At 37.6% G+C, this 17,738-nt stretch overlaps 1 pseudogene; it reads left to right on the top strand.

The window, feature by feature from the left end:
* The window catches only part of LOC105732984 (U2 small nuclear ribonucleoprotein auxiliary factor 35 kDa subunit-related protein 2-like), a 50,952-nt pseudogene extending 33,516 nt beyond the window's left edge, over nt 1-17,436 (top strand).
* The last annotated feature ends 302 nt before the right edge of the window (nt 17,437-17,738 follow it).

The following is a 17,738-nucleotide window of genomic DNA, read 5'->3' as shown; positions in this document are numbered from 1 at the left end:
ATAGGTGATCAGGAAGGCAGAAAAGAAGAGAACATAATGAAGAGTCTGCTGGCTCAGACAGCAGTGCCTGGAAGTGTCACGTGCCACTTTCATTCACATTTTATGACTGAAGCATGTCATACTGCCAAGTATGAATTCAGGAAATTGGGGAACTACAATTCTACTAAGGAAGGATGCTGAAAAGAGCTGGAGAATTCTAATCTGTAAAATGAGAAATAGTGAAACTAAGCTTCCATTAGAGTATGTACAAATTTATATTCTTTAAAGCAGAAATAAAATCCTAGAAATTTGTGCATGCATATTGTCCCCCAACTACACCTGTATTTATATAGGGAATTTATAATAATTAAGCCCTTTAAGTAAGTGATAAAGATATGTATTTTGAAACATATACTGATGGGGGAAATAGCCAGCCATTAAAACATGATGTAGCCAGATCCATACTTTAGATATATCCAAAACTTAATATAAAAACAAATTACATTATTAGAAGAAAATAGGTGAACATTCTTATATGTTATAGGTGGTAAAGGTCTTATAGTCAGGGCATAAATTTTGGAAACTATGAAGATTTCTCATACAGTATTGCTAACTGTACTCTCATTGCTGGGTGTTAGATTTCCAGAGTGTTTATAACCTGCATAACTGAAACTTTATATCCTCTGACCAATATCCCCTCATTCCTACTTCCTCTCACCCTTCTCTCTGTTTCTATGGCTTCAAATTTTTTAGATTCCTCATAGAAGTGAGATCATGCAGTATTTGTCTTTCTCTACCTGGCTTATTTTGCTTAGTGTAATGTTTTCAGAGTCCGTCTATATCATATTCAATTTTTTGTGTTTATGTATGTATATGCTATTACTCATGCATTCAAAAATCTCAGTGAGATTTGTGTGTATATACATACATACACACAAAAATAATATAAATAATTCATTACATTAATATATATTACATTTTATTTATTTATCCATCAATGGACATTTAATTTGTTTACATATCTTGGCTATTGTGCATATTGCTGTAATACACATGGAGATGCAGGTACACTTTGACACATTGGTTTCAATTCCTTTGTGTATATGCTCAGAAGTGAGATTCCTGGATCATAAAGTAGTTCTAATTTTAATTTTTTGAAGGAACCTCTATACTACCTTTCTTTCTTTCTTTCTTTCTTTCTTTCTTTCTTTCTTTCTTTCTTTCTTTCCTTCTTTCTTTCTTTCCTTCTTTCTTTCTTCTTCTTTTTTTTTTTTTTTGAGACGAAGTATTGTTCTGTCACCCAGGCTGGAGTGCAGTGGTGTGATCTTGGCTCAGCCTCCTGGGTTCAAGTGATTCTCCTGTCTCAACTTCCTGGGTAGCTGTGATTACAGGCATGCCCCACAATACTAGACTAATTTTTGTGTTTTTAGTAGAGACTAGGTTTTGCCATGTTGGCCAGGCTTCTGTCACCCAGGCTGGAGTGCAGTGATGCGATCTCATCTCACTGCAACCTCTGCCTCCTGGGTTCAAGCAATTCTTATGACTCAGTCTCCAGAGTAGCTGGGACTATAGGAGCATGCCATCATGCCCAGCTAATTTTTTCTTTTTTTTTTTTGTATTTTTGGTAGAGATGTGGTAGAGCTCGGGTCTTGCTATATTAGTCAGATTGGTCTCAAATTTCTGGTCTCAAATTATCTGTCCACCTTGGCCTCCCAAAGCGTTGGGATCATGGGTATGAGTCACCATTCCTGGTTGTAGCCCTTTACATTCTCATCAATAATGTAAAAGATTCTCTTTTCTCTACATTCTTGCTAACATGTATCTTTCATCATTTTTATGATAATCATTCTAACTAGTGTGAGATAATCTCATTGTACTTTTAATTTATGTTTTCTTGATGAACAGTAATTTTGAATACCTTTTCTTATAGCTGTTGTCCATTTGTATGTATTTCCTGAGAAATGTTTATTTAAATAATTTGCCATTTTAATTAATATTGTGTGTGTGTTTTTTGTTTGCTATTGGGTTGCCTGAGTTTCTTACACATTTTAGACATTAGCTATTTATAAGATACATGGTTTGCAAATATATTCTCCCATTCAGTACATTGTCTCTTCAGGCTGTTGACTCTCTGGGCTGTTGCTCCTCTGTGCAGAAGCGACTGAGTTTAATGAAATCCCATTTGTTTATTTTTGCTTTTGTTATCTGTGCTTTTGTTGTCATAGTCAAAATATTATTGCCCAGACTAATGTAAGAAATATTTTCCCCTGTGTTTTCTTCTAACAGTTTTAGGAATTACATTTAAGTACTTAATCTATTTTGAGTTGCTTTTTGAATATGATATATAAGTCCAATTTTATTCTTTTGAATGTGCATATCTTGTTGTTAAAACACAATTTATTGAAGAGACTGTCCGTTTCTTATTAGGTATTCTTGGCACCCTTGCTGAAGATCAGTTAACCATAAATGTGTGAATTTATTTCTGGGCTCTAGTCTGTTCGATTGACCTATATGTCTGTCTGTATGCCGGTGCCATATTGTTTGGGTTCCTGTAGCATTATGCTATATTTTGAAATCAGAAAGTGTGATGCCTGTACATATGTTCTTGCCCAAGATGACCATGATTATTCAGGGTCCTTTGTTGTCTTATTCAAAGTAAGACAGCCTCAACAGGCATGGAAAATATAAAACTGAACCAGATGAAAATTCTGAAAGCTAAAAGTTTAACAAAATAAATGAAAAATTCATTTAATTACTTTACAGATTACTGGAGTTAGAAGACAGACAATAGAAATTAACCAATCTGAAGAATAGAGAGATCTCAACTGAAAAGATCTTCAGGAAATTATGAGCAACATCAAATGATCTGGTATATATGTAGTTGGTTCCTGAGAAGGAGAAGAGTGTATAATTAGAATGGAATAAAATATTTGAAGAAATAATAGCTAAAGCCTTTCAATGATTGATAAAAAATTACTCATGCATTCAAAAATCTCAGTGAGACCCAAGTAAAATAATTATTAAAGACCCATACCTAAACACCTTATACTCAACATGCTATAAACCAAAGTTTAAAAAAAGATCTTGAGAGTAGCCAGAGAAAATAGACACATTACATACAGGGGGAAAGGATAAGAATAACTGGAGAATTACTAAAAGATAACAGAAGTGTACTTTTTTAAGTGTTGGATATTAAAAAAAGAAAATAAAAATGTCTTATCAGAGAGATTTTTCTCTAAATGGAGAACAAAATCAAGATACCTTGATGCCAACAAAAGCTGAGACAATTTGCTGCCAGGACAACTGTGCTACAAGAATTTCTAATGGCTGTGCTTCTGACTGAAGGAGAAGGTTTCCATTTGGAAATGCAAATCTACAGAAGGGATGATGAGCACCACGAATGGCGGATAGACGACTCGCTACAAAAGATGGTATGTTCCTTCTTCTTTAATTAATTTAAAATAAAACTGACTTTTAAAGAAATAAATAATAACATTGTAAAGCAAGATTTTAGACGAATTAAGAAGTAAAATGTATAACAAAAATAGCAACAATTAACAATCCTGTGAAGAAGGTACTTTATTCCCCCTATTATGGAAGAAAAAGGAGAGCAATATCAGTAAAATAGCTTACCTAAAACCATATGGTCAGCAAGTGGAGATCTAGACTGACTACCACCCTGATTCATTTTTCACTGTTATTATCACCTGCTCTTATGAAGATGTTAAAGCATTTGTATAGTTAAATCTCATGTTATGTTCATATGATGAACATTACATTATATATAATTATATTATATTATATTGATTCATTCTTATAATTTCATACTTTATTCAGTTGCCTTAGATTTTATCTAATATCCTTTTCTTGTACCAGGATCCCATCCAAGTTACCAAATTTACATTTAGTAGTCATGTCTCCTTAGGCTCTTCTTGACTGTGGCAGTTTCTCTGATTTCCCTTGTTTTTAATTTAATGACCTTCAGAATGTTGAGTGCTGGTCAGATATTGTAGAATACTTATCCTTTTGGGTTGCCTGATATCTCTGTCTTGATTATACTTGAATTATGGGTTTTGGAAAAGAAGATCACAGAAATAAAATGTCTTTTTCATCACATTTTACCAAGGATATGTACTATGAAAATGAACATAACTAATTGCTATTGATGTTAACTGTAATCACCTGAATGAAGTAGTGTTGAACAAATATAAATAAATAACATAATGCTAGGCTGAGATATGATAGATATAGTTTAAACACTGAGTTAAATGGCACAACTTTTATGACTTTCGAGAGTGCTAAATTTCTAGATGTTCTCATTATTAAGAGCTATGAACTGCTCAATAATAGATTCACTTTAGAAAAGAAATGTTATTTTATCCAATCTAAGAACTTCTGATTTTTAAAGGCGATATTAAAAAAATAAAAACAGACCCCACAGCTTGGAAGAAAATATGTGCAAATCATATATTTAATAAAATGCTTGTATCTAGAATACGTAAAGAACTCTGAAAACTCTGTAAAGGGAAACAAACATGTTAGTAATAAAATGAGAAAAGATTTCAAAAGAAGATTTCACCAATAAATATATAAGAATGGCAAATACACACACAAAAATTTCTAAAACTCTTTAGTCATTAGGGAAATGCAAATTAAAATCAGTGAGATATTACACACCTATAAGGAGAACTAAAAGTAAAAGGACAGCTTAAAAAAACTGGTGGCAATGATGCAGAGTAACTGGAATTATTGCACACTCTCGAGGAGAATGTAAAACGGTGCAACTACTTAGAAAACAGTTTGACAATGTCTTAAAAGTTAGAATTCCAAAGTTAAAAGGTTCATATGATTTGGACATTCCATTGCTAGGTATTTAGCCAATCTAATGAAAACATCTGTCTACACAGACTTACAAGCTAATGCTCATCATAGCTTTATTGTCAATAACCAACAACTGGAATAGTCTAGATGCCCATGAGGAAGTAAGTGGATGCTCAAATCATACTATACCCATACCATGAAGTATTTAGAATATTAATAATCAAACAGAATGAATAATTGTATTGATGCACACAACAACCAGAATCACAAAATATGAAAGAAAGAATTAAATCTTTAGTGTGTGTACCTGTATGCCTGTAAATATATCCACTCCAAAATTCTAGAAGATTCAACTAGATCAGTGTTCGCCTGTGGATAGGTGTGCTAAAGAGAGAGAAGAATTTTTAAAATGGCACAGGGACTTTTATGAGTTGATGGGTATATTTACTATTTTGATGGTGGTGATGCTTAAGGATACATTTTACAGTTTCTGTATGTGTGGATATTTTATGCTAATTATATCTCAAACTTTTTATTAAACCTTCTATAAATATATGTATTTTAAAATGTAAAAATAAGTCATCTTTCTTTAAATTTTTAACTTTTTCATATTAAATTATCTTTAATGTATCCTTAATGAAACTGGAATTGGAGCATGAATGATTATGAGAGTTGCTTCCCAACATTTCTGTTAGCTTTTTTCTTTATCTATCATATTTAACCTTTAATTAGGCTTAATGTATGATGTATAACTAATTGTTTAAAGCAATGTCCTGCTGAGTAGAACATGGTGCTTAATCTAGTGGAGCCGCTGATGTGAGACTGCGCTTTGTCATCACTCTCGTTTAATTGAGTATCATTAGTGGTTGTTTATTAAAGAACATGCTGTTTAGAGTTTTGGGCCAGAACAGTTTCCTTAGTATAGTGACTAAAAGAATAAATTCCCACACAATTTAGAAAGGAACTCCAAGTCCATAAGTAAAATCTCATTTTTAAGAAAACCCTGACTACTTTGTAATAGTTTATACATTTTGTAATAAATGTTTCTACTTCCATACCTTAATATTAACCATGAACATTGGAAAGGATATTCAATAAAAATGGTTTTAGATTGTAACTACGGCTATGGCTGGCTCTAAGTACTTCTTGTAAACGTTCTGGTGACTGTTGTGAATAATTGCCTATAAAATAAGAGTTATGCCTCTTTATTTGCATTTGTGAAGACAGATTTAGATTAGAATTTCATATAATATTATCTTTGATACTTTATACCTTTGACAACGTTTTTAGTTGTGTTTCCGTATCCTGAGTGGAAGGGAAGTAAAAATCTATGGGCAATCAGCCATTTTCATTTTTAAGAAGTTCTTATTTTTTTTAATGAACATTAAATTTTATAATGCTTTTAGATTTACAGAGAAAATACCAAGATAGTCTGGAGAGTTCCTGTATATTCTATGTTCCATTTCTCTTGTAGTTAAGGTCCTATGTTTTATGGTATATTTGTCATAACTAATGAACCAATATTGTTATATTTTTATTAACACTATACTGTGTTTGTATTATACAAAGTTTTTGTCTACTGTGTTTTTTTCTGTTCCAGGATCTGATATGGCACAAACATCAAATTTATTCATCATGTCTTCTTGTAAAGCTTATAAGAAATATATAGACCTGTTTTTAAATCTCTTCCTATTACTGACAGTCTTCCTTCCTGAATTCCAAACATGGCCATATTTTGTTCAGTGGAACTACACATATGTAAGAAGAGATTTGCATTTCATATAATAATTTTTCAAAACATGGATTCAGATGAAACTTCTCTATGTCATCTGCTACTGAGGCTCAATGTGCCAATTTCCTTAAACACTTCATCTTCCTTCAACTTCATGTGGCAATGCTGTGTGTGCCCATTCCGGTTAGTCTTATGTGAGGCCTTGTCCTGTGCAGGGAGAACCCAGGAATGGAACACATAGTTCTGACTGTGGTGCTGATGACTGCCACCCATCTGGGATGGTCCCTGAGCTTCCACTGAGGACACATTCACAAATGGGAACTGGGTCACAATGTCCTGAAATACCTGTAAGCTTCAGATTCTGCTAATAGTTATGACTAGCTAAAAAATATACAGTCTTTACTTTATAAACATCATGTCTGTCCTTTTCTCTATAACATTTGGCTATTTATTATCTCAGTATAATAATTGTAGTTGAGTAGAAACATAAAATCTTAGAGACATAGGAATATGTAATTAAAATAAAAGTTACAGATAAGAAATCATTCAGCCTAATGTCCACCAAAATTCACATCTGAAATATTTTGATATTTTAAGGGTTAAATGTGTTTTTCTCCATCCACGTTCAACGTATTAGTTCTTGTTCTGTATTTTAGAGCATCACAAAGCAGATCACCTTGCCCTTCCACCACAGGTCCTTTTAAATCTGTGATGTGGGCTATGAACTTCTTCTTTAATCTCTTCTAAGAGTGGACTAATGCTTGTTACTAGTCCTCCCCACTGAGGCTTCCAGCCCCACCCTGTGTCCTGCCCACCCTCTCCTGAAGTATGATAATTATTGGTGAAACTCCTTTGCACCACAGAGTTGTTCTCTGGGCACTTTCTAATTTTATCTCTTCAGATTTTGTCCCTACTAAAATCTAATTTTTTTTTTTTTGCCCAGATGGCACAGACCACTAAGAAGGAATCCCCTTTTATTCCTTTATTGTACTTATTAGATTTACTCAGGCTTAGAGCTAAGACCCTATGACAAGCAGTTTCACAATTTCTCTCAAAAGTGGCTTAAAAAGCTCAGGTAATTAATCTGGTTTTGAAAACACAAATGTCTCATTCATAATAATGAATACCATATCTAGTAAACTCAATGTAGTGAGAAGAGAAAGTAGAGAAATCATATTTGGAAATAAATGAAGACCAACCAAATGAGAACAGTAAAGGTTATTTATTCAGAGTTTCTTAGTGTATAGCAAGAGATTCAATCACTGCCATTTGCATTTACTAGAGACTCCAAGACAGGCACAAGGGCTGGAAAGTTTCATGGGGGTGAAGAGGGAAGCCTCTAAGTGTGCTCTGACTGGAGGATGTTGGCCTGGGGAAGCTACAGGTGGGCTATGGAGAAGCAGGTATTTTATAATTTGGGTTAGGAGCATATGTGCCTTTTTTCTAGTTGGTCCTAAGTTTGGAAAGCATGGACTTTGGTCCCTCAACAGCTGTGAGACTGCAGATCTTGCAGGATTTGTGGTTTGAACATCAAACAGGCTTAAGAAAGTCAAACAGAAGATGCAGAAAACTAAATTGTAATCAGAATAAACACTCAGGAAATAACAAATATTTATATAAAACCGCATTTCTGTGTGTTTGATGACAAGTGTTTTATCGGGTCCTTCCTTCTCTCCTGGCACTAATGTGTATGGCGTGGCAAGTGTGGTGGGAGGATGGGGGTCATGGTAATTACCTATTTATTTTCTTCTCCTGCAATTGAATCTGAATGAATTTTGGCAGAAACTGGTTTTGTTTATTTTACTCTTATCAATCCTTGTGCACAGATCCCTAATCCTTCCTCTGAAGACAAAAAAAGGAGAATTTCTGATTCATGGAAGGTGCTAGCAAATGTCGTTAAATACATGTATAAATGCAGCAATGAATGAATGAATGAATGAATGAATGACTTTATTGTCCTTTTCCTGTTTGTCAAGGTGTTAACAAAATCTTTTATAATCCATAGCTACTTTATCTTTCACATATTTAGAATAAATGCCATACTTCTTGCTGCAGATGGCCTTCTCATATTAAATTCACAGAACGATACTGGTTGAAATACAATATTTAAAGCAAAACACTGGTATATATTTCTCATGGGGGCTTACTGGGGACCTTTGGGCATAAGCAATTTATCAGTGAGGGTATAAACAGGAAAAAGAAAATTATTTAGTGTGCTTTAGACAGATACATCTAAACAGAAATAATTTCAGCATTATTGTTTATCCACATGATGAAGCAGCTGAGAATCCATGCTGGAGTGAGTGAGGCCACCCAGGGAAGAGCCACCCTAGACAGCTGTTGCCACCCTGGGCTTGAAGACCAAAGGCAGGAGGCAGGCATCAGAGCCCAGGGCTGGGGTCACTCATTGGCAAAGGCAGGCACAGAATTCTATGGGGACATAGAGGAGACCCAGGCACTGCCAGCCTCCACCTAAGAGAGAAGGAGGGGAAAAAAAGCTCTGTTTTCTCCCTCTCCTTCCCTCTCTCATTTCCTGCGGGAACTTCCTATTGGCAGAATCCTCCCAAAACAAAACTGTCCTGGGAAAATGGGAACTGCAGCTTGTAGGGATCAATCCTGTATGCAGGGAAGAGGTGAAAAGTGGGATGAGGACCAAGAAAAACGAGAAACAGCCCAGAATGAGGAAGACAGTTATGATAAATATTTCTGAATCTAGCATGACTAGGACCATGGCTGTAATCAGGTTATTAACTTGGATGAGCTAACCCACTGCCAGTGGAGTCTTCCTGACCCCTAATGTTCAGAAAAGATTGACTCCAACCTTCTTTCCAACATCTGTGGAAGTCTGAAAACATTCCCCAGATCTCTCCAAAGTTTTAGCAGATCTACATTACCCATCTATGTTGTCAATGCAGCATCTCTATGAATTAGATTATCTTGTGTGTGTTTTAAGGAAGTCCTTATATCATTGCCCTAATATGATTACGGATCCAAGAAACAATTTGTTCTGCTTTATTTGCCTCATCAAAGGCATTGGCTACATCCAAGTAGCAGATTCTCTACTGGAGACCTGGGGGCATAAGGGCTCACCTGGCAAACTGCATGAGATAGAACTTATGATGGCCTGGGTCTCCTGACTCTGAAAGTCTCTCACCCATTTATTCAATTGTATACCTTCATTCCTATTTTATCTGCATTTTTCTTTTCTTTCCCACCCCTGTATTAACTGTTCACTTTCTTTTCTCATGAATAGTGCCTAGGCTCTCAAAATTCTTATTTCTGTTGAGCATTTAACTCACCCCTGATGTCACTGATAAGCTAAGCTCCACACCTACCCGAAAGTGTTTCACAGATCAACAAGAACTCTCCTGTGATAGGATCTTCATGGAAAACAGAAGACAGATTGGATGAAACAACATTTATGGATTTTTTTTTTCTCTAAGTGAATCTATTCTCAAGAAATGTATAGCTCTTAACATTGAGATCATCTAGAGACTCAGCACTCTTGAAAGTCATAAAAAAAGGTGTAATTTCACTTAGCCTTTAAGACACATCTATCATGTTTAAAGTTATTTAAAATAGCTTAGCATTGTGTTACTTATATATATTAAACACTACCTCATTCAGGTGATCAAAGTCAACATCAACAGCAGTCAGGTTCATAGTATGTACCCTTGGCTGGGTGCGGTGGCTCATACTTATAGTCCCAACACTTTGGGAGGCTGAGGTGGGTGGATCACCTGAGGTCAGGAGTTCAAGACCAGCCAGGCCAACATGGTACAACCATGTCTCTACCAAAAATACAAAAATTAGCTGGGCGTGTTGTTCGGTGCCTGTAATCCCAGCTACTTAGGAGGCTGAGGCAGGAGAATCACTTGAACTCAGGAGGTGGAGGATGCAGTCAGCCAAGATGTAGCCACTGCATTCCAGCCTGGGTGAAAGAGCAAGATTCCATCAAAAAGAAAGAAAAAAAAGAGAAGAGAGAAGGGAAGGGGAGGGAGGGGAGGGGCAGGGGAAGAAAAAAAGGAGGGAGGGAGGCAGGGAGGGAAACACAGTATGTACCCTTGATAAGATGTGATGAAAATGGCATTTCATTTTGTAGTCTTCCTTTCCCAGATCCACAACTCCAATCTAATCAAAAGAAAAACATGAGTCAAATTCCAATGGAGAAGGATTTTACCACATACCTGACCAGTGCTCCTCAAAACTGTGAAAGTCATTGAAAACAAGGGAAATCTCAGAAAATGTCACAGCCGAGGGGAGCCTCAGGAGATATGCCTACTAAACGTGGGCTCCACCCTCAGCCTGCTCTGGGTGATGTCAGCCACTTAACGGTTGTTGTCATGCACTTGGATAAAGGCAGAGCAGCATCTAATTTATTGCATAAACAATGAGGCCGGGTACCTGATGCCAATTCCGGCACCAAAGCCAATGGTGTAAGACTCCATTTGTGAAATTTCCTCTCCACTTTGCCAAATTTTTAAACTCCTTTTAAAATATTAAAGGCAATTAAGAATTTTATAATATTGGATATGCTATGACATCAATATACAATATTTGCTCAGGGCAGATTTTCTTGTATTTAGTATTTCCTTTCTGTCACTTCTGTTGTGATTTTTTTCATTTAATATTTAGCACTGTACTTTTTTTTTTTGCTAAATCTTTGCTTTTACTAAGCAGTGGATTAGAATAGATTAAATTCAGTGTGTTTTTCTCTGAAAATATCTTACATTAGAAATGTTCTACAGCAAATGAGTTAAATCAGCATTTTATTTTGATAAAAAATTGCAAGCTGTTGTAAAAATAGAATTTACTTTTATTAAAAGAATAAATAAAAGAATATAGCCAGATTGGTCGTATTGGGACCTGAATTTCATGCATTCTTTAGAAAGTAGGCCTGAACGAGGCAAGTTTTCTCTTCTCTGATGTTAACTGTGACAAATTTTAGAGCAACAAAATATTGCTCGGATTCTTAAGCGTTTCATATATTTTCTCTGTGGCTTGGTAAAAGCCAAAGCCATCCTGTGACGTGCGGGTTTTTTGGGGTTTATCTCTTTTTTCTCATTGATTTGGAATGAAGATTTCGGAAGCAGCAGGGATTAGCATCTGGCACTGATTTTGCCACCGTCTATCGTCTGTGGGACCATATTCCAATATGCTTCTTAGAAATCAACCGCTGGGTGACTGGGGCAGCTGTCGGGGTCTCTTGGCAGGTGGATCTATGAGGACAAGAGAAATAATAATAAAGAAGGCAGGAGGAAACCTTAGAAGGTAATGGGTATGTTTATGAGACAGATCGTAGCGATAGTTTCATGGGTGTATATTTATCTCCAAATTCACCAAGTTGTACACATTAAAAATATGCTGTTTTTTATATATCAACAATTTCCTCCTAAAGTGGTTTGTAAAAAGAAGAAAACAAGCCAGTTTGCAATTTGAAAGTTAAATACATGATTCTAGTAAATAGTAAGACAAAAAGTTTATATCTTTAAAAAAGTAGATCACGCTATAAATAAAATACAAATCATTAACATCTTTAATTTTCCCTTTCAATTTGAGTAAGTGTAGAATTTGGGTTGAGAGCTAAGGTATTACATTGTTTAAGAGTTCTAAGACAGTCCATTTTTTTTTTGGGGAAAACAGAAAAGAGCAAGACTTTTTTTCACATGTGTAATGCAGGTATGTTTCCCTCAATGAAACTACCCCAGATAACCAGCAAATCTCAAAGAGCAGTAAAATATCGAAGAGCAGTAAAAAGGATAAAGAATCATGAGAAATTTAAATACTTACTACAGATAAATTTTCAGTGACCATTACTTCACACCCTTAGTATGCACACTCATATATACATATGCTATTTATACATGCATATAGTATTTTACATGTAATATGAATATAGAAAATATGCACAAATAGAGAAAATATGTGGAGGAAGAGACAGAAGAAAATGGTGCCAAATGAAAGATATCACCTTACCAAAATATTTAAATAGTATAACCCGGTATTAACTAATTCCCAATAATTTAAATGCAAAGTTCTAGTATTTCATTTCAGAATGGCAGATAATTATATGGGGACAATTACTAAACCTTCTGTATTACTTTAAAATAGTTCCATTAAGAAAGAAGAACAGCTCCCCAAAGATGTTCATGCCCTGGTTCCTGAAACCTGTGAATTTGTTCCATTACATGGCAAAAGGGATTTACCGGATATAATTAAATTTATGGATGGGGAGATTTAGGTTGGATTACCCAGGTCAGATAACATGAGCCCCTAAAAGCAGAGAACTTTCTCCAGCAGAAGCACAGAAATGACGCAGCCAAAAATGTGAAATTTGAAACGTGAGAGAGATTTGACTTTGGTTTTGAGGATGAGGGAGGTGATGAACCAAGGAATCCAGGTGTCCTTTAGAAGCTTAGAACATCTTCCAAAAAGCTAGGAAGGAAATGGGGAACTCGGTGCTACATCCACCTGGAAGTAATTTCTGCCAACAACCAGAATAAGTTTACAAGAGGATGCTCCACTGCCGTGAGGAAGGAACGCAGCTCTGTAGACATCTTCTTGATTTCAGACTTGTGAGACCAGGAACACAGAAATCAGCCGAACTACCTGGATTTCTGCTCTGCAAATTATGAAATAATAAATTTGTTGTTTTAAGCCTCCAAATGTGTGGTTACCTGCCATATCAGCAATGGTACAACAATTATAATATCTAAATTTATTTCATTCTTCTTTTCTTACAGAGCGATTGGAATATCTAAGCAGAGCAGTTCACCTTCCACTAAGCAATCTTATATTCTTGGATTGAAAATGCAGCAGTAAGAAGGGGTATGCTTGGGAGTAGCAAATTTGCTTCAGAAACAATGATTTTCTGAGTATAAGCAAGAGTCTTCTGAACTATTCTTCTGAAGGCTTCAAAATCAGTTACTTGTTTCAGAACAAAGAGCTGATACCAAAACATTATGGGACCAGTGGAAAAAAAATATGATAGTTGTGGTTAATTTAAGCAATATAATAAATACTCTTATTTTTAATTCTATTTAAATAAATGTATCCCTATTTAGATATTTATGAATAATAATTTATAATTTATTAATTATCAATTTGCTTGTTTTGTAGATCTTTTTAAAATTTTTCTAGCTCTTATATTGGTAGGGTAACACAAGCCTGCACTTATATTTTCCAAACATTTAAAAACCAAAATCTTTTCCACCATGTCAGAATACACATTTTAAAATTTAGCCCTAGCTTTCACTAAAATGACTTGTTTTTCTCTAGATCTCATGAATCCTGAATGTTCCACTTTGGAAGTCTGACTTTTTTTTTCTCTTAACAAAGTATTTATTGATTAGTTTCAGCATTTGCTCAGAGCTAACAACCTGCTTTCTCTTGAATGAATGAAAAAAAATCAAAGGCACTTGAACTGACATGCTTGTTCTCAGCATTGTTGAAATAGATACATTTCTCACTGGATATAAAACATGGTTGTTACAAAGCAATACAGGAATTTTCATGATCTGAACTTACTTAACCTAATAATAAAAAATACTCCACTGCTGAATGTAGGATCTTTGTTTTGTTCTTCTTTCCTTCTCAATTCTTTGCAGCACACACCAGATAGCAGAGAATGTTGGACTGTCTTTCGATGCTGGAGAAAAACTAGCGCGTGCTGATGGGTGTTGGTGTAGGAAGATGAAGACAGGACATCTACAGGTGACTGAGATAATGTTCCAGAGGTGTCATTAATTTGTGGAACTGACTCTCTCCACATTCCTCAATTAAGTGATTTTTAAAATCCTTCCGAGTCTCAATTTTGAGTCACTAAGAAAATTTCAGGGCAAAAGTACCTGCTGCAATTGCTGTTTTCGTGGAAGTGAAAATATCTCAAATACTTAAAATAGCAGAAAGAACACTAAAATGCATTTTAAAGTATTACCAGGTATGTTCTCATTGACTGTGGCTGTAATCTTAAAGCCATGGAGATCACAAAAATGAAAATCCACAAAACCCACATCATGAGCAACATTCTTCAATATGCTCAATGACATCAACACGTATTACACATATTAACACATCTATTCATATGAATGAAAGACAGGTGTTTGCATTTTTCCTGAAAGAAAAAGCAGTCAATACTTTGGAATAACAGAGCTGTATCACAATCTGTCAGAGTGAAGAGGCCCCTGACTCGGCTCTGACTCTTCTCCCTGTAGGTTATCTCTCACAACAGCAGCAGCGGCCACTACAAACAGCTGCAGAGTAGATCAAGGCCAAAGGCAGAGGCCTGGGTAGAGGGTAAAATGGTCTCCACCTCGTTTACCTGGGGCTGTAGCTCAGCTGTAACTCAGCCGTATTGTCACAGGAATGCACCCCCAGTGACTTGCTACCACTGATAGCTCTTTGGGTCTCAAACATTTGTAACAGTCTTTCTAGTGTGAGCTTGGACTTTTGTAGAATAAAACACAAATTCTTTAAAAACTTGATAATAATAAACATTTCCATAGGGGATGGCAATATTTTAAAAACTCGAATCACATTTCAAGATGAAAGCCTGAAGAGGCAGCTTTGAGTCTTGACTTGAAGCCTGAGGTTCTCATCCATGGAATGTTCCAGCATTGCGTTTGTCTTCCTGTTACTATATGGTTGCTTGCTCCCTAAGTGAATGCATTTCCCTCTTAGACAGGAAGTCCTGGACTGAGAGAAGCTGTCTGGGGGACATGAGCTGTCACCACTTGTTTTCTCAGAGATATTTGGCAGAAGAGGTGGCTGTGCCACTCCGTTGCCCTCCCTCTGCTCCCCACTTCCTCCCTCCTCTCCCTGGCAGCTGAGCAAAACCTCCCAGGGGAGGCCTTCCAGGGGAGAAGGAGGAAGGTTCTTCCTGCAAGGCAGCATGTGGCAGCCAAGCTCTCTGGTTAGAACTTCCAACACGTTCTCAGTGCCCAGTATGGGGGATTTCTTCAGAGCAAAACAGACACGGCTAGTTCAGAAATCTGTGTTTTTGTGCTGATTTTGTTACTTAAGTTGCTTTAATAGGTGTATGAAAGCAGAATCTAAGCCGGGCGTGGTGGCTCACACCTGTAATCCTAGCACTTTGGGAGGCTGAGGCTGGCAGATCACGAGGTCAGGGGTTCGAGACTAGCCTGACTAACATGGTGAAACGCGGTCTTTACTTAAAAATATGAAAATTAGCCGGGTGTGGTGGTGCACACCTGTAATCCCAGCTACTTCGGAGGCTGAGGCAGGAGAATTGCTTGAACCCAGGAGGTGGAGGTTGCGGTGAGCCGAGCGAGACTCCATCTCAAAAAAAAAAAAAGCAAAATCTAAAATTAATAAACGGACTTTCCCAAATCATTTCTTTTTAAAGTTATTTACCTGAAGCGATCAGAATTATATGTTCTCAAAGTATAAAGGAACTGCAAAGACAGGTTAACAAATGAAAGTAAGAAAGAGAGATCTGCATGACTGTTTCTAGCTGGATTTCTTTCCATGGATAAGGGAACCCATGTAGTCAGCTGAGAGCCGGCACCAAGATCAAGGCCCTTCAGGGCAAGGATGAGCAGGAACCCGGGAGCGCTGTGCTTACCGGGATCTGGTTTTACATTTTGAAGGGTGGCCACACCACTTTCCCAAGATTTTCCGAGCACATGGGGCTTCAACAAGATGCGTATGCATGGACTGGGCGAAATTCCAGTGTCCATATTTCCTGGGGAAGTGTGTAAGAGGCTCTCTCCATCCCCTTCTTACTCCTCCATCCCCCAGAACACACACACACAGTCACACACATGCGTTCACCAAACACGGCCTCACTCTCACAAAACACTCACAAAAGTACATGGACAGACACAGGATGACAAACATGCACTAGAAATCCGACACACACACATCCAACCTCTGTGACACGCACATGCTGTCACACACATACACACGCACACACACTTGTCTGCTCTGCTGAGTCATCAGCCTTCGGTCCCAGCCTCAGCCTGTGTGGAGCCTGCCCTGTCGGAGGCTGTTGAACACAGAGGGAAGCTGAGGGTGCACTGTGTACCTCATTACTATAATGATCGCATTCAGCATCCTTCATTAGCACAGGAGCAGTAAGGGTTAGAGAGGACGCGCATCAGCTCTACACACACAGCTTCTCACATCGGGCACTTGAGATGTGTATTTGCTGGGACACTTGGGAATGAAATGGCTTGTGCAATTTAGTCTCATGTCAGTCTTCAGCTTTATGTTTCAAGCGATCCTGCTCTTGCAATAAACACAACGTTGAAAACAGTATTTCTTCAAGGACCTCTGAAAGCCATGCGAGCAGCAATCCTTGATAAACATTCTCATTCCCGCTGATGGAGGGAAAAGCCAGGAACAGGGTCCCAGGGAGGCCAAAGGGGTTCACGGCTGGGAGTGAGGAGCCATGCCTTCAGGACTTGGCTGTCACCCCACAGCAGGCATAGGAGATGGGGTCCCAGCCTTTCCCCACCTCGCCTGTCCTTCCCTGCTGGAGTAAATGGGGTGAGAGCCCTGCTCAAGCCTCAGCCTCCACGACTATCCATTATTCCAGCTGCCTCAGGCAAATTAAGCACAGCAAATGCTGCTCTGTTCAGGGCTCCTCCCTGTTTGTTGCAAGACTGTGGTTCTCAAACCTGACCTTCTGGGACACTTATGATTACCGTTGACTTTTGAGTCTCTCCATGATGATCTGGTAACAGCTGAGTGTGGATCTTCTTTGTGAAGTGGGTTCTCTCCCTCCACCTTTGCCCGTGGAATCAAGTGACAGTCAACCCATGCTCACTCTGGGCAGACAGCCAGTGACATCTCCAGTAGAACAAGCAGGAAATAGCCCAGCAGAGAGCAGCTTACAAGCCAGAAGGGCAGCAGACGCAGCGCAGGGCAGAGCTGGGTGGTGAAGAAACTGAGCATCAGCTGCTGGAGTGGCTGCCAGGAGGAAGCTGACTGGGATCATCTCAAGGGGCTGTGCTGCTGGGGCTGAACATCAGTGGGAGGTCCGATGCCCACCTGGATGTAGCGTGCCCTGTGCACGAACTGTATTGGAGCTGGCATCCTTTGTTTCAACAAAACACCAATATTTCAGCCAGAAAAAAACAGAGCATGCCATTCAAAGACACCAATCAGCAGCTAGGGAAATTTGAGAATATTAATTAAATTCCCAGAACCTTGACTTTTCTCACTTGTGCACCTCACACGTTTA

This window comes from Aotus nancymaae, unplaced genomic scaffold (assembly GCF_030222135.1).
Source record: "Aotus nancymaae isolate 86718 unplaced genomic scaffold, 86718_ANA_hifiasm-v0.15.2.pri h1tg000014l, whole genome shotgun sequence".
Lineage (NCBI taxonomy): Eukaryota > Metazoa > Chordata > Mammalia > Primates > Aotidae > Aotus > Aotus nancymaae.
This window is presented reverse-complemented; position numbering and strand designations above follow the sequence as displayed.